Source organism: Helicoverpa armigera, chromosome 25 (genome assembly GCF_030705265.1).
Source record: "Helicoverpa armigera isolate CAAS_96S chromosome 25, ASM3070526v1, whole genome shotgun sequence".
NCBI lineage: Eukaryota > Metazoa > Arthropoda > Insecta > Lepidoptera > Noctuidae > Helicoverpa > Helicoverpa armigera.
This window is the reverse complement of record NC_087144.1, coordinates 660,460-682,323: the sequence shown is the minus strand read 5'-3', so window position 1 is coordinate 682,323 and position 21,864 is coordinate 660,460. Positions and strand designations below refer to the sequence as shown.

At 35.1% G+C, this 21,864-nt stretch overlaps 1 protein-coding gene and 2 long non-coding RNA genes across 5 annotated transcripts in view; 1 reads left to right on the top strand and 2 right to left on the bottom strand.

The window, feature by feature from the left end:
* LOC110374966 (uncharacterized protein) overlaps positions 1-21,864 on the top strand; it is a 415,421-nt gene that overhangs the window by 205,251 nt on the left and 188,306 nt on the right. The window lies entirely within an intron of this gene.
* On the bottom strand, positions 8,307-9,441 carry LOC110374968 (uncharacterized). Its single transcript, XR_002429457.3, has 3 exons — positions 9,344-9,441; positions 8,811-8,928; positions 8,307-8,440 (listed from the first exon to the last, which is right to left on the bottom strand). It is a non-coding gene; the product is annotated as an uncharacterized LOC110374968 (long non-coding RNA).
* Positions 12,030-13,695, bottom strand: LOC126055614 (uncharacterized). The gene is made up of 3 exons (XR_007511568.2): positions 13,654-13,695; positions 12,862-12,988; positions 12,030-12,553 (listed from the first exon to the last, which is right to left on the bottom strand). It is a non-coding gene; the product is annotated as an uncharacterized LOC126055614 (long non-coding RNA).

The window sequence follows — 21,864 nt, the reverse complement described above, 5'->3', positions numbered from 1 at the left end:
TAAATCAACCTATCTCAAAAACTATAAGAGATACTTTGATCAAACCAAAAATCGTTGAAAGAGTTAATTAGCATGCATCACCTCTATTTTTTTTAGAATTTTATACCCCGTAGTTATAAAAATAGAGGGGGGGGGACATACTTTTTACGACTTTGAGAGCTGATATCTCAAAAACCGTTCACTTTAAGAAAAATGTTTTTTAGAAAACTTTATATCATTTTAAAAGACCTTTCCATTGATACCCCACACGGGTATGTACATCGAAAAAAAAAATTTCATCCCTCAGTTACATGTATGGGGGGCCCCACCCCCAATTCTTTTTTTTACTATTTAGTGTCATATTTTTGTAGCGGTTCATACAACACATATTCCCATCAAATTTCATCACTGTAGTACTTATAGTTTCCGAGTAAATCGGCTGTGACAGACGGACAGACGGACAGACGGACAGACGGACAGACGGACATGACGAAACTATAAGGGTTCCGTTTTTGCCATTTTGGCTACGGAACCCTAAAAAAACTGATTATTTCAAGGCTTACAATTTCATGTCGAGGAGTCCCCATTTATTTTATGACGTGTTCATTACATAACTAGCGCATATGAAAGTGACGTATTATCACGTATTAAATATATGTATATAGAAGGTTAAGTGAGCTTTTATTCTCTGACATATATTTTTGAAATGTTTAGGTACTAAAAGACACCTTTATGTAGTTTACTGTTTTCAAAACTCATATAACTTTTTATGCCCATTATAATGGCAACCTTACTTTAATATTGTTCCAAATAGTCCTTCTGTAAGTAATTGTACTGTGTAAAAATCGCGTGTTTCCCCCAAAATAAATCTAAGTATTAGCATTTCGTTTACTTAAATATACGGCTGTATATGGTAATATTAATGGTTTGACTCGCTGTTTGATGGTGTATTACATTTAAGGTGACATATCGATATACATATGTATATGTATACAAATGTAGGTTCGTATGTGTTTGTGTAAGATTTGTGGGCTGTGTGTAGTGGCTTGTGGAAATTTTAGTGATTATGTACTTGATATTTTACTGCCAGATATTTTACTTCATTTAAGCCAAAGATATTTGACTGAAAAATATAATCAATAACGACTAGATAGAATTTTGTATTTTGCATCAGAGTTCTTATTTTCTCATTACAGGGCACAGATCTCATCTCATACAAAGAAAGAATGTGCGTTAACCCTATGTATGCCAGTGCGTAGATCTACGCGAGACACAATTGATTTTCTATTGTTCTTTAATTAGCGGTATACAAAAGATTAATCTTCATTTAAAAACTTAAAAGTCTTGGTTTCCACATTAAAAATTCCATCAACTTTTTCTTTGTCATTGATGTCCAAAATTATTTGGATATTACACATCTTAGAAAAATTACATTTGCCTGACCTAGAACAATACTGTAGAGGTAGGCACATCAGGTGTATAAATTAAAATACTAAAAAAAGTTTGGTTCTTATAGTAATTTTCTACGTACCTAAATCTTTTTGAAATATTTTAAAAGAAAGTTAGAAGTACAATTTATATTCAGTGCCTTGGTGATATAGTCCTTATCATGAAAAACGTTTAAAATAGCGGTCCAAGTTTTAACAGTAACTTATTTTCTTACTTTTTTGGAGTATAAATAAGAGTTCTTTTAAACTTAAATGGTAGAAAGTTAAGGTATATTTATTGCAGAATAAAATTTACCCAATTCGGTAACTGAGTATAAAATAAGGTACCTACTTCATTAACTATGATAATATTATATATTTATATCAGCGTAGTATGGTTTTCTTACATAATTTTAACGTGCCTTTCGGATCACGGAGTAACCCATCATTACAAATACGGTAACCCATCCACGACACGACCGAGCCAACCGTTGCCTAACCTTCTTTACGATTGATCCGTACAACTGATAACTTAGCCATAAGCTCTTCAAAATACATTTAATACAATAACATAAAAAGGACAAGGTCTCAATTTAGTACTATTATAATACATACACTTATTTCCACTGTATCATTATAAAGAACTGCATTCGTGTTTGTTAAGAACATATTTCACTCAAGGTGATAGGAAGGACGGAAATGTCGTGATAGTTTATTTAAAGTACACTTATTTACACAAGGAAAGTTCTAGAATAAACACCTTCAGGATAAAGGTGACCACACGCTAAGGTGCTACAGAAATAAACCTGCATGTTGACTGTGAATAATTAGTTGTGACGTGTGAAGAAAAAGTAGAAAAAATTGCTTGACTAGTGTGAATTTTATTATAACAAAGAAAATTCCAATATTAAATTGTACCTAACGCTGGTCACTAAATGAATAAAAACATTTTTTGCAGCTACATCTAAGCCAGTCTTCTAAAAAAGAAGCAATAATAGTCACACTTGCTCAGATCGCATTGGGTTGGAAATCTACAAAATCTTCAGTTACGGCTTACAAAAATCGAACTGATAACTGACAGAACAGATAACTGACAAATAACTTTAAATGGTTTCACCATTTAAAGTTATTTGTCAGTTATCTGTCAATTTATAAATATTAGATTACCTACATGCCATCAGTTTAACATGCCTTCTGAACCAGGGAAGGACTGCTGCTTAATCTAATTATAGAACGATTCATGAGGCCTTCCCACTTCTATAAAATCTAATCAAATTTGTACATAAGAAATCGTTTGTTTTCCACTTTATAAAAACAAAGAAGCAATGACCCACCTTTTATCACCTACATGTTCAGTATTATTTCGATATTACATACGTATATCGATCGTAAAATTGTTGTTGATAAACACCGCTGAAGGTTTCATGTTCCACTTGAGAGCTATCCGGTTTATATCCGGTGACACCGGTATCGGAATAATAACCGGGTTTTCAAGTAAACATGTATGGAAATGCAGGCGTGTCAAGGAACTGTTTAGAAACGACTAGTGTACAATTCTCACTGGAGAAGTTGAAGTGAGAAATAGTCTTAGACATTTTGAAAATTAACTTTTAAGGCAAAATAAAATATGGTACACTGAAAAATGAGAGTTATATACAAATCTATAAAATGCAATAGGTCATTATAAAATGAACCTAATGCATAGAGCATGTATAGGTACTTCAGGAAATAAAAGGCGACGAGACCTTAACAACAAAAAAATCCCACTATATATGTTACAGCAAAAAAACACACACATACACCAAGATATCCTATATACATAATACTGCATCTACCAAACCATTAAACTAAATACAGTACCACACATATGCAAATAAGGCCAATTACTATACACCCTGTGTTAGTATACATACGGGCTCAGATTGCGCAATTAAACGCAGCGACTCAATTGAGCATGTATTACTCGCTGCGGTGAGATAATAGGTTCAATCGAATGTTCTAGAATAGTAGATGGATCGACGCAATCTGAATGCACGTGATAGCACTTTGTCTTACCTCTAACGATCTTTGGAAATGTACGGGAGGAGAATTGTGGCGGGATCGTCGCAGTGGATAATGTGGGACGTTTAAGTCATTTTAAGATACAGAGGAGTACATTTTTAGCGGTATCCTGCACCAAGTTTTCAATTGAGAAATAATTGTAAATAAAGTGTTTTTTTTTCTATTACAGTGTTTACATTAGAAAATACCACAAGGAAAGGGGCACCAAAAATTCAAGCATCCAAATTGAGAATTAACGACTTTCTGATAAGTTTTTAGTGTTGTAAAATTATCGTCAATAGTAATAGAAGTACCTAATCCCAGTGAGACCATCATACAGAAGCAAAACAGATGCTACTTCACCCAACGGTAATTTACTCTGCAAGTCTGCATAATCTTACCATTATCAAAAGACATTACCGTCCACCAGCGTTCACGTCCATTATTAGCATCTGTATGTTTCCACACTGAGGCACACAATGACTAGTGCTTGGCTAATCGCCAACAACTATTCAGGAGATTAATAGCGCTTAGTGTCTTTGACAATAGTCGGGATTTAGATCATTAGATATAATATTATTGGGACCTATATTGTTATTGGACACCAGGTGTTTCGGCCCTTGGTTTTTGTTCTCGACAATTGTGAGTAATATATTTACATGTCTTCTCGAGGCTGTTAGGACGTTAAAATTTTGATATTGCATTTGGATTTAAACAATGTTTCAACTTAGTAATTATTTTATTAGCAATCGAAATGTGGTCCAAATCTCATAATATAAGAAGAACAGACTTATGGTAAAATCTTAGTAATAGTATCCTATTTATTTTGGGTACGAAACCCTAAAAAGCGTTTAATGATATAAGAACTATTCACCATTATCACTTAGATAGAAACAGTAACACAACAGTCAAACAACATTATTTTGGCATCTCAACACTTTTCAAAGTCAACGCTCCAATTTAAACCCGTATGTTTCGACCGCCTAATCAATTCCAAGTCCGTCTGCTAATAGCGGCAATTTGCTAACAGTCATAGGCCACATATCACTTTGGCAACACCAGTCGGTCACGTTCCAACTTTGGCCCCGTATATTCCGTACGCATACTGAATGATAGACTAGCGTTGATAATAGTGGTTGTACTATTAATTATGTACCTTATTTTACCGACTTTGATAAATGTAGTATGCTAATAATGTGTTATTTGTAGCTTTTGATTTATTTGGAAACTGGATTCCTATATTATGGTCGCAGATATAAAAGAAGTCGGCATTAGAGGGATAACCTATGAAGACTGCTGATAGTTCCCCGTGTAGCAAAAAATACTTTTTCCCGTCCCTGGATAAAATATAGCCTTTGTCACCCGAAGATAGTACCTAAAGCTTCCCAGCTAATAGCTAATTGATCTTTATAAGATTACAAAGTAATTCGAATTACAAAGAAAGAAGTTTACATACTTAAAAATACTAATCCAGTAAAGATTAAAATATACAGTGAATTATGACGCCATAAACAAGTGTCATACCATATTTTGTCACGGCAAACATCGTGCTCTAAGATTCAAAGATAATACCTACTACTAATAGGTAAATACGACTTAAACTGTGATACTATAGGCTAGTATCAAAGTAGTTCAAGCCCTATTGTGGTCTCAAGCGCCTTAACCCTGAAACCACCGTAACACGGCAGTATTTCAACCCTTATAATCCTCAACTAACTCGAGCTGTCTATTATATAGCTAAGCACGAAGGAAAGAATGATAGCGGAGATGCCATAGGGAAGGTAGGTCAGGCGCCTTCTTGTAGGTCAAGCAACGTATGGTAGGCGTGATCAGTTACTAGAACTAACAAGTCGTTCAGGTTACTTGTCAAATCAAAATCAATTTATCAAAGCTTGGTCTTGATTGGCTGGTGATTTTATTTCGAAAATAATGGGCGTGTTTCCATTATTTTCAAAATAAAATCCTAGAAGATTCTATTTTTAAAATTCCTAGAAGACGTATCAGGGCGGAGCTAGTAACGTTTCTCGTCCCCCAAACACCTGTATTTTGGCTCGCTACTTAAGAGATTTTGCTGTGTGGCTGTCATTGCACATCTTTGGCAGTCGTTACGGGTAGTCAGAAGCCAGTAAGTCTGACACCAGTATAACTAAGGGGTATTGGGTTGTGGAGGTCAGATGAACAGTCGCTCTTTGTAAAGCATTGGTAGTCAGCTGCATCTGGTTAGGCCGGAATCCGACCTCAACATAGTTGGGAAAAGGCTCGGGAGATGATAACTTTCTTAAGAGATTATGCGTTATGTCATCTCTGTTAGTCATATTATTCTCTATGTTCCTAAGTATAATATAATTAACACGCCGCATGTTACTAACTTCCTAACAAGTTCCTAAGTAGATGATAGGAGCACCGAGACATAAGTAATTCTCTTTGAAATTAAGTAAACGCGCGTAATTTGTTTGGCAAAGTTTTGATAAGCTGATGATAAGTATATAAGTATTGGTTGGGGCTCGTGGCTAAGTTTCAGAATTACGGTTGTTCAGTCAAAGTTAAACTTTTTTTAGGTAGGAATCATCAGATAGCTTTTGTTAGTGAAGCAGGAAGTAGGTAGTAGGTGAAATAAATAAAAATCTGGTGGATTGTTATGTTAAGCACGTTTTTATGAATCAACATTTTTTTTTATATGAAAATAAAACATACTGGTGATATGTCACGTTTTGCTTAGTGTCAATGTTTTTTGTGACGAAATTACGCCAACATGAATACTGATTTACATTAAAAAGTGCGAGTGTATAATTATGAATAGCGCTGACATCCCTCGTCGTTTGATGTACTTAAACAAAAGAAAATCCTTTTTTACACTGAACAAGTTTCTGTACCTACATGAAATATTTTAGCGTATACACTGTTTTACTAATATTTTGGTTATTTGGTTGGAACTTTTATTTTCAGCTAACAAACAGAACCTACGTATATTTTACGATATACTAGTCCCACCTAATGTCAATCAGTTCAGCCACTTCACCTTACATACAACCCTTCTAAAAAACTATAGCTTATTTTACAACATCTCTTTATCAAACATAAATAACCTAGGTATATTTCTAAAGGTACAAAACCACATTCACACTACACTCTGCCAACGACATTACATTAGGAGCATATAAACGTGTTCTGGACTCACATCTGTTGAATGCAGGTGCACACAACGCGGACACGATATCGGACGGTGACGTCACACGTGAAAGGAAGCGTACTGTCATTGTGTTTGTTGTATACTGCGAACGAGTATTCTTGATAGTATTGTAAGTTTAATGTAAGAAGTTTGAATAGGTGAAGAGGTGTATGGTTATAGGAATAGAGGTAATTTGAATTTTAAGGTGCGTCTAATGTTGAGCTTTGGTTTTCATTTTCACCATAAATATGATATTGTCATTAGTTTACGACAGTCTTACCAAAGGGCATTTGTGCAGGCTGGGTTAACTGATTCAGATTCAGATTAACAGTCGTTCCATCATTGGTTAAAATACTAGTACTCAGCTGTATGCGGTTATACTGGAAGCCGACTCCGTCTTAGTTAGGAGTCTAGACCGATGATTATGACGATATTGATGGTCAAACAAAAACAAGTAAATTGTCACAAAACAAGGAGTCTATATACCTCATATGTACGTAATTTCCTAGAGTAAAATAATATTGTAGGTAGCTATTATATCCCCATGCGATTACCTAGTTAAGCAATTAAGCCCTCAATATGCTAATGCACTGTTAATTAGCTGCAACTAATGCACTTTAAGCTTAGCTCTAGCTAGAGTAATGACGTCACATAAATCTGTGTCGGTTCCTTGAAACCTTAGGTGTTAAGACTAATGGCGAGATTCCATGAAAATTTTATGCAAAGAAAAAATGAGTAAGTGTCGGCACGAGTCCACTGTGAACATATGTGTTCGCTCACAAAGAGTGCAATAGGCGTGATGACAGGGTAAAAAATGTGATTCTAATTAGTCCGCATTTTGGATAGGCCAAAAATATTGGACACGTATTTTTTATTAAAATAAAACGTTAAATATTTACTAAGACATAATGCAACAAAGATTGAGAGTCCGGCTCGTCACGTCACGTCTATGTAAAATTTGTTCTTACTACACAAAATTCTATCGTGTTGACAACAACAAAATATTTGACGACAGCTGTAGCAAGTTTTCGTGAATAATAATAATTAAGAAAACACATAGTTTACTTAACCAATCTTGCAACTAAGTTGCTGAGTTTACTTGCTAGTTCAGTGATACAAACAATAGTAGGAATTAGTTCGTACTGAGACAAACTTGAAGCTTTAGTTTCGAATGCAAGAATTCCTTTGATTTCCATATTGTATAGTTAACTTGTAATTAAATAATGTAATTTTACCAATGTATGCAATTCTCTCAATTTATACAGAAATCACGCCTAGCACAACACACTGTACACACTGCCGACGCGGAAGAAGGCACCCGCGCGCAGTTTCTACCAATCCGCGCGGGAGCGCGGGGCGCGTGACACATATTTTTATTACATGATTCGATTTTTTTTATTAGAGAAGATATTGCATTATAAAATGATGCTGAGTACATGATTTAAAAAAAAAAAACAAAACGACAATATAACAGCAACATCTTGAAATTGAATACGTTCGTCCATTCTCCACGACGATCTACAATACACTGAACACATGAGTTTATTTAGCGCGAGGGCGTCATCCGCATCACCGCGCGGTTGAGCAGATTACACCGAAGTATGACAGAACTCTTCCATCGCTCCGCGTTCCGTGGAGGGACGAATCAGTCGATTTACCACCTTATGACGACTTAAACATTGAAAAAAAAATACGTTGATCAATATTTGTTTTATATTTTAACTAAAATAACTTATTACGGTAAAGAATTTACATCAAACTGTCAAGTATTCTAAGCTGTTTGCATTCGCCTGCGTGCGCCATTTTGACCCCCGCTGCACTCAACCTGGGTACAAAACAATTACTTTCGTTAATGCGTATTACATCTGCGACTGCCTATCTGACTTCAACCCAGATACCCGGGCAACCCAAAACCCCTTGGTAAGACGGGTTGTTATATTTACTGGCTTCTTGACTATCCGTAACGACTGCCAAAGATGTTCAATGCATCCTCCGAGCCTTTTCCCAAGTATGTTGGGGTCGGCTTCCTAACCGGATTCAGCTGAGTACCAGTGCTTTACAAGGAGCGACTGCCTATCTGACTTCCTTAACCCAGTTACCCGGGTAACCCGATACCCCACGGTCAGACTGGCCAAAGCTGTTCAATGACAGCAGAAAAATGTATGGTTTCCTTATAAATAAATGATATGACTCACAGACAACGGTTAGAGTATGATTTGCCATTGGTGCCACAAACGGGATAAAACTCTGTAGTACATCTCACAGAGGCCCGGGACTCCACCATGAAGATTCCGATAAGAAGGAGTGTGAGTACTGAAACATTAAAATAGTTTAATTATTTACATTTGAAATAAAAAACTATCTAGTATAAGAACTAAAACTAAAAAGCATCAAAAATTTGTCCCCATCGCTTCGAGCGAGCGTGCCCAAGAGGCTGGCAGCATTACCTCGTTGGATCGCCATGCTAATCCTTTATCCGAGATAATAGCTATGTTTCTGGACATGGTTCGTACATGACCACTAACCCTATATCTAGTACAGTTGGGTAAAAATACACTTACACTCAAAAATCAACACATTTTTTAATTTTAAATAGGCCTGTAAAAGCTCTTTCGAAACGTCAAGCTAGTTGCACGGTTCCAAAGAGTGGGTCTCAAGAAGAACAAGCAAGAATCTCCATACAAAATAACTAGGAAATAATATTATAAAAATATAATGAATAACTTACCTAGTATGATCTTCATATTGATGTCTGTTCTACGCAGGAGTCTGCAACTAAGTGATACATAAGCTTTAAGACAATAGCCTTTTATACAAGTTTTACACATAACATTTCTTGGCACGGTCGTTTTCCTATTCTCTAACAATACCTTTTCTGAAAACAACTTCAATGAAATTGTAATAATTATTAATATAACAATAGGAAGCGATCGATCTCTTATAAGAGAAAAAAATATAAATAATTCTGCTATCGATTCATCCTGTTCATTCATTCATTGATTCATACATCTACTACTAAATATATAGGTATTTTTTAAAGATATTTTAGTATGTTACTCAATTTAAGAGCTCCCGAATCTGAGGGCACTGCAGTGCCCCAGCCGAGACTCGAGCAATGCGTGGTATAATTTATCAATTCAACGGTATTTACACATAATTACAAGGAGCGACTTTTAATTTGTGCTCATGGTCAAGTCGTGGTGGCCTAGTGGGCAAAGAACCAACCTCTCGAGTATGAGGACGCGGGTTCGATTCCAGGTCAGGCAAGTACCAATGCAACTTTTCTAAGTTTGTGTGTACTTTCTAAGTATATCTTAGACACCAATGACTGTGTTTCGGATGGCACGTTAAACTGTAGGTCCCGGCTGTCATTGAACATCCTTGGCAGTCGTTACGGGTAGTCAGAAGCCAGTAAGTCTGACACCAGCCTAACCAAGGGGTATCGGGTTGCCCGGGTAACTGGGTTGAGGAGGTCAGATAGGCAGTCGCTTCTTGTAAAGCACTGGTACTCAGCTGAATCCGGTTAGACTGGAAGCCGACCCCAACATAGTTTGGGAAAAAGGCTCGGAGGAGGATGATGGCCAAGTCAATATTATTCTAATGTGAACAAAACTATTGATATAGTCACAAAATATTGACTTATTATTACAAATAAAGTTGAACAGGGCTTGGCTTCCATGCGATCTCAAAACTTTTTATGGTGGAAGAATTGCGTAGAGGCTTGGTTTTTTTTACATTTAATGTTTTTGGTGGGATCAAGATTTTCTATAACAAAGAATTTGCCAAACATCGAGTCAACCGTCGGCCGACAATTTAGCTTGAAATGTGCAGGAGCGCCTAAAGTAAAAACAATATATCATGACTAGTCACTACCTATCAAAGTTAATATTTTAGGGGATACGATAGAGTTTGATATTTCTAGAGTGCAACTCAGATATTACCGAGGTTGTTTGTCTATACTAATATTATAAAGAGGTAAACTTTGTTTGTTTGTTTGTTTGGTTATAATGGATAAACTCAAAAACTACTGGACCGTTTTTTTTAATTCTTTCACCATTCGAAAGCTACATTATCCACGAGTAACATAGGCTATATTATCCTGGTACGGGCAGTAGTTACCATGGGACGCGGGTAAAAGCGCGGTAAAACGGCTAGTATAGTATAACCAAGGCAACGTCATAGGGAATTACGGTTAAATGATCTCTGATTCGTTGCTTGACACACGCCGTCATATAATACTCGAACGTGATTGGTTAATTGATTAGTTTGTGACGTCTTTCTCTCTCAGGTTTTACCAGACAGGAAAATATTTAAATATTAGCGAAGGAATACCCGTACTTATACTTACGTAAGAATAAAATTGTAATTTTTTTCCTTATCCATACATTTTCAATATTTCCTCAAAAGGTTTTTGCTTTTCCTCATGATATTATATTTGCAGAATCTACTCTACTACTCAGAATCAATCAGGCTTTTTATGTCGTAAATTCCAAGATTTATAATGTACAGTCAGAGAACATTAATTGTGTACATTAATGGCTTATCTACTTGACACTGTTCGTATTTTAATTGTATAATGCAAGTCGGGTGTAGCATTATGTATTACTAACTCAGTGAACTAATAACTGTCTAGCAGACTGTATTAATCTGTACCTATTTACTTTAATGCGATAATTCCAAAAACTACTCGCACTACTAATTATTTAAGTGTTAGATAGCCTATATACCTATATTTTTATAGCCTATTTTTACTTAGTTTTTCGGGTTCGCGAGGTAGTTTCAATATTTGGTAAAATTTTCATTTATGTTTCATTGCACATAAGTATAAATAAAATCAGCCAATATAGGCATAAGCGTCGAAAACTGCAACAAATATTAATAATATAATATTGACATAATCCGATCAAATAAAACATCAAAATAAACATACAAATATCCGCTTAATCTGATATCAAAATCTCACAAACATTTCATATTTAAATAAAATTATTCACAGTGCTCGTTTTATTCGTTAAACTCGGCGGTTAAATACAAAAGAATAATAATTAACTGAACAAGTTTACTTTATATGAAAACCGTGGAAGTCTCAGTTTACGTTTTCGGGTTTAATTAACAAGAAACGCGATAGTTACTGTTCCATTTTAACGGAAAATCTTATTTTATACAAGAGTCATTTACAAGTTTATTCTAGTAGTCTTGGCATTTGGGTAGAAAGATAGTGACTTAAATCATTATTTTACTGCAACAAGAACAAACTATACAGAGTGTTTTAAGCCATTTAATAAAACTTAAATAACATATTCTATCTACATCATGTAGGTAACACTTTATAAAAACGAATTAAAGTTTTCTACTATTTCAGTGCCTTTTAACATTCATCTAATCAAATCTCATTTACAAATTAATTAATTTATTACAATTAAAAAACAATTATAAAAATAGATAAATCACCAAAAGATGAGTTTGAAAAAATATTCGCCCTTTAAGAAGGTGCGAGCAATTACGACATATTGATGAATTCCTTCAATTTTCATTTAATCATACTTGGTTGCCCGAAGTTGGCTACTATAGACTTCATAATACTCAAAATGTACAAAACAAAACACTACTACACATACATGAAATGTCAATTAATGCGACATTTCATAAGAGCCTGCAAAGGCCTATTTGAAATAAAAACAATTTGATTTTAATTTCGAAATACTTAGCCAACTTCGAAAAGACAAACATATTTTTGACGTCAACAGACCAAAACATGCACACATTGATAGCCCTTCTATATGCATACAGATGCATCGTTCCACACATTGGCGTGTGGTAGTCGTCTCGTTAGTAATTAATTATAATTATGGTGAAGAGTGATGCAGCCAGTTAGTAGAAGTTCCCTCGTTTCTTGCAGTGTCCATTGTACGCTTTCCTCTGCTTTGCACACCCCAATCTATTGACAAATAGAATTATTAAAAACGAAATCTTTCTTAGATATGAAATTGAATTGTTGTTTCAATAAGAGCGCGCGCACAGTAGACACAGTACATAGATTTAGTCGGCCGATAGTTTATTTTTGCTCATAGATATAAAGATGAATGGAAGTCAGACTGATTTTTTTTATTGAATTCGCGACTTACTAAATAAAAATATTTCCTACCAAGGGCCGACTAAATAGACTGTAGTGTGCTGTGCGCGCAGTCTAAAACATCTTAACTATTTTAAATGACAGTTTGGTACCTACTGAGTCTAGTCACTTACGTGCATTCATTAGGATAGGTCCTCAAGTCTCGGCCACAGACGGGTGAGAAGTCACTTGGACAGTCACACTTTTGTGCACTTGTGATTGTCGCCCGAGACATCAGCAAAGCTAGGAGTGCTGATAATACTGGGAAATTAACAAATACATTACTTAAAAATCGAAAAAAAAAGCGTTGTTCTATCCTACTTCTTCTTCTTCTTAGCGTTTATCCCGTTTTGTGACGGGGTCCGCTTTCCGTATCTTCTTCTTCCACTTCGCTCTATCCTGGACTTCCTCTTCAAGTTCGCAGATCCTACTCCATATGGGTAATAAATGAGAATGTACCTATAGTAAAAATAATAGTAATATCCAAATAACTTTAAAAAGATTGATCAAAAGTAGGTGAAGAAGGTTAATTAAAGTATTTCATCTAATAGATAATAAAAAGTATTTCGTCTTTCAGCCAATTTAAAAAAAATCTTGTGATCTTGTAAGGACGAAACATCATTGTAGGGATGGAAGAACAATGTAAGCGATTATTACATTCACAATATTTTCTACCCATCTATAATTTTCTCACAAAGGCGGGTGAACCAAGAGATAATATGCATGTTCACACACTCAAGTATGGCTCATTCGCTTCCTTGAGAAAATAATATAAGTATACTTGCTTTATAAATATGTTTTTAACACAAACACTTATCTACTAGTGAGATGACAACAGATAGAAGAGTTTGGACAGAAAACATGCTGCGCTGACCCCAAATAAAATTGGGATAGTGGCAGAAGAATGATGATGATGAAATACTTACCTAAGAAGACTTTCATGGTATATACTCTTGCACACTTTCTGGGTACAACTGATGACATAACGACTACTTTCTCATGTTTTATACCTACCTGGTACTTTCCGCTAATATCAACAATTTAGTGCTGAGAAATGTCAATATTATGACTTATTAGCCAAAACTCACTTCTCAGTTCACTTCACTGGTGTTTAGATTCCGATAGATCAAATGAAATGGGACACCGAAGTTATTCTGATTGTCTTTACTGGGAGGACATCGAACTTGTTGCTTAAGATTAAAAGCAGTGGAAAACCTATGAGCTCTACAGACCTGATGAGGAAATACAGGAGATCATCATCATACTATGTATCTGTATATTATAAATCGGAAGTTTGTTTGTAAGCGCTTACCTTAGAAACTACTGGAATGATTTGGAAAAAATCATTCAGTGTGAGATAGCGTATGTATCGAAAACACTATACATAGGTTACTTTTTATCCGGATGCGTGGAGTAGATTCCACGGGACGCGATAAAAACCGGTGACAGAGCTAGTATTCTATACCTATCCTTGTATTTACTTGTGGATTTAGCCAAGGACTTTTCTAGTAACTTTTTGTCTCAAGACACTATTACCTGAGTCTAGAACATGCCCACAAAATGAAAGAAAAATAGCTAATAACTGAGTAAATTAACCGGTTAGCCAATATAGGTTGGCCTATAAACCGCCTTTCTTTGCAATTAGCTCCGTCAGAGGTCATTTGAGCTCGTTTTGACCCTAATCAAGGTTAGCCTCGAATAGGGACATAAACTATGTTGAGGAATATTCAGATGGATACACTTAATACTACTAACGGTATCATGAATTTGAAAGGACAGGAGACATGTTAATTTAATATAATTAATACGGATGGTGTTAAATAAATAAGTCCTTTGCCAATGAGTTTGTCTGTCTGTTCCCAGTTCAGAATAACCAAAAAACTTCTCATCATAATCCGAGCCTTTTTCCCAACCATGTTGGGGTCGGCTTCCAGTCTAACCAGGATTCAGCTGACGGAATAACAAAAAAACTACTGCAGGAATTTAAAACAATTTAAGCTGTTTTTACCAAGAAGGGATAAATAGATTCATGAGCAAGGTCCAGACATACAAATATACATTGAAGACAATCACCTCGATATCTGCCATTTTACATACATATTGTAAAAAAACCCTTTGAACTTCGTCCTATATCGTAATTCGTAACATTCCGACACTAATGGTCTTACTACAAAAACTTAAACACGTGTCTAAGACTTGTCTAAAAAAAGCGTGGTGCCAAAATGGACCTTACTTCAACGTCATAATTTGTCATTTTTTAGACAAGTCTGAAACTGACGTTTAAAAGTTTTTGTGGTAAGACGGTAAAAGTCTAATAAACTTCAAAATCATAAAGCAAAACAAAGAATCCAACATTTACCCCTGAAGGTAAGAAAAAAAGAAATAAACATTTATTTACATTTGGTACAGACAGCATAAAAATCTAACCTCAATTTTTGTTCTAAAAGTCCCAATATTTCTCCCAAACGATTAGTGGGCAATTATTTCGTCTACAGTACAAGTGGTTCGCATAATTTCCTCACAAGATAAGACATTAGCCCATAAGTGGGGAAATATGCTAATGTGTGAACTGGCCAGCTGCCAAGTTAGGCCACATTTGCAGTAGATCAAGTCCAGATTTTTATCTTAATTTAAAGAGAGAATTTGGTTTTGAATGTAAGCATTTTGGGGTGAAAAGAAAATTATGGTGGCTGATTAGAATGAAAGTTATTAGTTCATAACTTTATTTATGTTATAAAGGTGAAAATAACTCTATCTGTTTGTCTTGATTTCACGCCGAAATTACTAGAGCGATTTATATATTTTGTAGATACATACACAGGTAGTCTAGAACCTGTGAAAGGACATAAGGTCCATTGTAGTTCTCTCGTTAGGCACCAGGCATCAAATGGCAAAGTTATTTGACGATACTGGCGCTACAGATAAATATCACTTGTCTATCAGATTACATCTATTTCTAATATTATTAAGCTGAAGAGTTTGTTTATTTGTTTGAACGCGCTAATCTCAGGAACTACTAGTCCGATTTGAAAAATTCTTTCAGTGTTAGATAGCCCATTTATCGAGGAAGGCTATAGGCTTTTTCGTTTCGTGCAGAGGTTTCCACGGGATGTGGGTCGAAACCGCTGGCAGAAACTAGTACCATATAAAACGATTGAAAATATATAAACAAAAAATCTACAAAATAAAAAAATACAGCATTCAACAGCTTTCATTCATTCGAATTTAGAACAAACCGATTCTACTGTTTTAACTGACACCGATCTTGTAAGCAGATGTATATAACGAGTCCTAACGACCGGGCCCAGGGTGATCGTGAGGCCCAAACTCAGGCCTTTTGGCCTTCTGTTATTTATTGGCCTGCCGAGGACATGGACTTTAATGTTGCCGATACAGTTGTCTCGACACAAATGTTTGAATAAAGAATAAAAGGGATGACGAAGACTATTTTGCGAAAATGTGGCAAGTTTTTTGTGGAAAGTTAATGGTATTAATATTTTGTCTAGCTTGTTACTTGCTTTTTTTCCGCGATAACGTTGTAGTAAATTGTTTTAATTTTTGATGTTTATGAAGGTATGTTTGCAATTGTTTTTACTTAAAATAGTTCCACTTTTTAGGAACAATAAATATGACTGCGCTTCGTTAAATAGTGGTGGTTCTCCGAAAAGTGTTAGGTGCAATGGGAATCGTCCAAGGAGGTTTATTGTAGGCTCATTGTACCTCTCGCTCTTGACACAACACTGAGCACTGGCAGCCTAGAAAAGTAATGACAACCGTGCCTTTTGTTTCTGATGGCACACAGATTGGTTCGGGCATTGCGAATGAGGGTCACGTGATCTGTGGCGTGTCGATGGAGTTCTGTATTTCCTATTTAACATGATTATTGAGAATTATTGGATGTTAAGCTTCGAAGTGTGATTAAAGCGCTGATTGTATTGTAACAGTGAATTTTATTCTCCTCGCCCGATATAACTCACGCCTACCATAATGATTCTATGATGAACTGTTACAGATTCCCAGTACCTAACTCCTGATGTGGGGCTACTCTCCGTTCTCTCCGTCTACTAGCTCCGTTTGTAATCATGAAGAAAAACAAAAGGTTGCAAAATTACAAAATTAGTAGTACAAAATTACTAGTTTCATATAAAATTATCAAGACTATTTTACACTATTCTTTGTAACGGTGCCTTCAGTGCAATCGTAGTGCAACAAACTCTAAGAATTTGCTCTAACTAAGATATTTACAACTTCGTAACAATTTAGTACATCGCGCGTTGAAGTTTGAAAACTAAAAGTTGCCTTGAAAATGTTTCATACATTCTGATTAGATTTTCTTTAGTTTATTTGATAAAGTGAACATACTAACGCGTGATTTTTCTTCCAGATATTTTTCCACACACTTACGTCTTTCTACTTTTATCATATCCTTAGTAGGTATATCTAAACTCTTTTGCAAAAAAAACGGGCACCTATGCGAAATCTTAGTTTTAAGGACTTTACGTGTATTTCAAAGGGTTTTAATGATTGTAGTATGTTTCTAGCATCAAAAGAGTTAGTCGAGCATGCGTGAGAGTGTATTCTAAATTTGAATTTTGTACAATTGCTAAGAAATTGGTTAAACCTTGTTTTGGACTAATTGCTAACAGAAAGTTCGTCGGTGTTTTGAACAGTTTTCGAATTGATTTTCAGGAAAATGATAATGCAGTTTTAATTAATGATTAATGTAATTTTTTGTTAAATCAAAACATTTTTTAAAAACTATGCGTATTTGATAAAATGTTCACCTGCTCTAAATGGGCTGTACTGATGATTGGTGGCAATGTTAAGAGTTCCGGTATTTTAGTTTAAAGCGTTCTATTGTTTAGATAATGTACCCAAGTGTTTTAAAATATCGCTTTTTCATAATTAAACGCTATTTAGAAGAGTATCAGTACTTTGAGTTGCGACAAAACCAATTTAAAGTAAGCAGTACCGATCACAACTCGTCTCCTATCAGACTTTGACATTTTTAAAAGTCTTGAAATTCTACAAAATACAGAAAATAGCGCCTAGACTGTGAGCACGAGATCTTAAGGTCTCATAATCAATGATTTTTAAACAACCTCGTCTCTTAGGAAACTCCGTAGACCTCTGAAGATCTATGAGTCTGAGCGTTCAAATAGCGTGTTTTCATCCCACGGACATTTTATTAAATAAACTTGCCTACAATGAGATTTTCTGGCATCTACAGCACTTTCCTGCTTAAATCATAACAATAATTGGCTATCTGCTCATTTCTTAAGAAATATACGTTTGGCCAATAATTTTGAATTCTTGACTCCCTTTCAGCTAAATCGCCGTATAGTAACCCGATACCTATGGAGTTATCGAGAGCTTCAACGCGGCAATAATTTGACTTTTTAGATAACTTTAACCCTCCTCATTATTTTTTATATGGTTAATTTTAACATTTATCACAAAATTTGGTATTTTTTAAATGTCAAAGTCCGATAGGAGACGAGTTGTGATTGGCACTGCTTACTTTAAATTGGTTTTGTCGCAGCCAAAGGTACTGATACTCTTCTAAATAGCGTTTATTTATGAAAAAGCGATATTTTAAAACACTTGGGTACATTATCTAAACAATAGAACGCTTTAAACTAAAATACCGGAACTCTTAACATTGCCACCAATCATCAGTACAGCCCATTTAGAGCAGGTGAACAATTTATCAAATACGCATAGTTTTAAAAAAATGTTTTGATCTAACAAAAAATTACATTAATCATTAATTAAAACTGCATTATCATTTTCCTGAAAATCAATTCGAAAACTGTTCAAAACACCGACGAACTTTCTGCTAGCAATTAGTCCAAAACAAGGTTTAACCAATTTCTTAGCAATTGTACAAAATTCAAATTTAGAATACACTCTCACGCATGCTCGACTAACTCTTTTGATGCTAGAAACATACTACAATCATTAAAACCCTTTGAAATACACGTAAAGTCTTTAAAACTAAGATTTCGCATAGGTGCCCGTTTTTTTTGCAAAAGAGTGTATATTTAGTATTACTACTGAAATTTAATAATTCCCTCGTTTAAATTGATACTAGCATCGCCCGCGACTTTGTCTGCGTACATTTTTTTTTATCGTAAGCGGGCTAACTATCTAATTTGAAGACCCCACTTCTAAAACAGGACTTCCATACGACTAACAACACCCGTTAAACCCCCGTATTAGATTTTCGTAAAATCTTGCCTTATGGCATGTCTTCACTCTATAAAGAACCTACCTCCCTTCAAATTTGTAGGAGTTTATAGTTTCTGAGATTTCGTTAGAACTAGCCTTACATGTCCTTTATGTACTTCTTATATACTTTCCTTATATGCTTCCTTATGTACTACCCTTATATATTGCCCTTATATACTTCCTTATATACTTTTTCTGTACTTCCCTTATACACTTTCTTTATGTACTCCCCTTGTGTACTTCCTTATGTATTCCCCATATGGCCTTCCTTATACACATCCTTATATACATAATTCCCTAAGTACTACCCTTAGCCACAAGCTTTTTTAAATTTTTAAAAAATATTAACTAATAGAATTCTCTCACGTACGATCATCGCATTGCACGAATACCTTTTGCCAGAATAAGTATTTTCTCATATCATAGTATTTTTCTTAGAACCCTCTATGTTATTTTAGAACAATTATATTTGCTATCTTGAACTGTTTATTCAAACAATTTAGATATTCCGCTAACCACGTAACCGCCATTTTCTAAGAAAGAGTCTAAGAAAGAGAAACACCTTTTCTAGGAATTCTTTTCATAGCGAAAATTCATAATACATAAAAGAGTATATAATTTGTTTGTCAGTCTGCAACGCTTTGATGTAAACGCAGCAGAATCACTATGGACGGCATCTATACTTATATGATACAGAGGATTTTTTTGTTTGTACTCTTAAAGCTCCGAAGCTACCGCAAATTTTTCAAATCGACTAATTTGTGCAATTATTTCATTGGTGGACACTTAGGAAGAGTGTAGCTTTACACTAAGTCAGTAAAAAATTCCTAAGTCTGAAATCACCAACCCGCATTGAGCAAGCGTGGTGATTAATGCTCAATACTTCTCCGTGTGAGAGGAGGGAGGCCTGTACTTCATTATGTTCAGCTTTCAAAACGCAGGTGGAACTGCGGCAAACAACTAGTATTCGCAATACAATCTGATACATAGTGAAATTGATGATAATTGCTAGTGGGCTAACAGCGGATTGATGAGCCAACGGACAATGATTGATAACCGTTTTGTGGTATGATATTTTAACGTCATTTAATCTAGGACTAGTTGCTGGCCCCGGGTTTATTCACCTAAAAAACAATAACAATAACTAGCGATATTATTAGTTACGTCGTTCTTTTAAAGACAAACAAAACCAAAATAATTAGAACTAGCGAATAATTAAAGAGCTGATTCTTGAAATCAAGCAATTTTAATAAATCTATAGGTAATAATTAGTTGGGTAGGTCGTTTAGTATGTTATGTTATTAACAACCAAAAACCTACTGAAACGCTAATCAATTTTAAAACAATACCCCACCATTTGCAACTAGCAAAGTAAATTATGTATACTTCTGTTTACTTTCCAAACTTATGCAGAAGCTGATATAAAACGAAATTATGCAGAAGTCGATAGACAGTACACAACCATACCTACTAACATAATAAGTATCTACTCCTAGCTTGCTATAATTACCTTCCACTAAACAAAAACTTTAACTTAACTTACAGAACTAATTACCTCAGCGAACAATGCACTAACTAATTTATAAACTAGCTGCGAAACCAAGTTCTTACCATCCATCATACAATATCTTAATAAACTCCGGTACCAGATAAAATAGATTATGACTCGTATTTTATATCTCTAGGGAAAAGCGGCCATTCATGAACATAAGCTGTCTTTTTGTTAGAAAGTATCTCTTAAGCTAGGAAGGTCATTCATTTTCTGGTTATCTGCTAAGAGTACACTGCTGAGTTTCAGTCGGCCGATGTTCGGCCTTATAAATCAGTATGAAAGTAGGTACGCACAATCAGGTTTTTGGCCGGTATCAACTTAAAACTTTGAATTCACGATGTTTTTAAAAGAAAAAACAACCATCGCATCGGGTCAACTGTTGGTCGACTTTTAGGTCTGTAGTTAGTGGCTACTAAGAGTGATAAAAACGCCTTATAAAATAAGTATACCAACAGGATTTTGGTCGCAATTTTGCTGGCGTTCCGCGGGATAATAATACTTACGCACTTCAGCTAAAAGTACCCAAAGTTCTAAGGTTTCACGTATTATCCATGACAAACGGCTTAATTGGTTTAAATCACGATTAACAGCTTAACAACACGATTAACAGATTAACAGCTAGCAGACTTATATATCTGTCTATCAATTGCCATCTATCGAAACACCTCTGAAATGCCATGCGTAGATAAACCATTTAGTGTGAAAAGACTGTTAATCTTACTACCTGGGTGTGTAAAGCTCCATCAAAATGAAAGCATTTAGCCCTTTCATAATTTCCTCCACATTTTCCTTAGTACTTACATGGTGACAAGTTTTTGCATGATGAGCTAAAATTAGTAAGTAAAAGGGATTAAGACGAGAAAATTATGAAAGAGCCAAATGCTGTCAGCAATCTAGATGAGACAAGAGCGCAGTCATATATCATGTTTATGAACTGAATATCTGCTGGTCAAGACCACATAGTTAATTACGCGTGTAAGTAAAAGATAACACTTTTGACACTAATTACCTTTTATGAAGCTGAAGTAAAAGGAAGCTGAAAGACTTGGATAAATTCTATGGCTTGCAAAACTGATAGGAATAAACACACTTAATATGAATTTCATCCTATTTCTTTTTTAATTAAGGAAAAAGGGCCCATTTATCTTAATAACATAGTAATTACGTTCCAAAATGTTTAATCTGTATTAATATAAAGCTAAAAACTTTTTTGATTATTTATTTGTTTGAGCGCGTTAATCTCAAAAACTTGTGGACCGATTTCAAAAAATCTGTCAGTGTTATCCATTTATCGAAGAAGGCTACTTTTTACCTAGGCACGTGAACCGTTCGACGGGTATATAGACGCTGACAG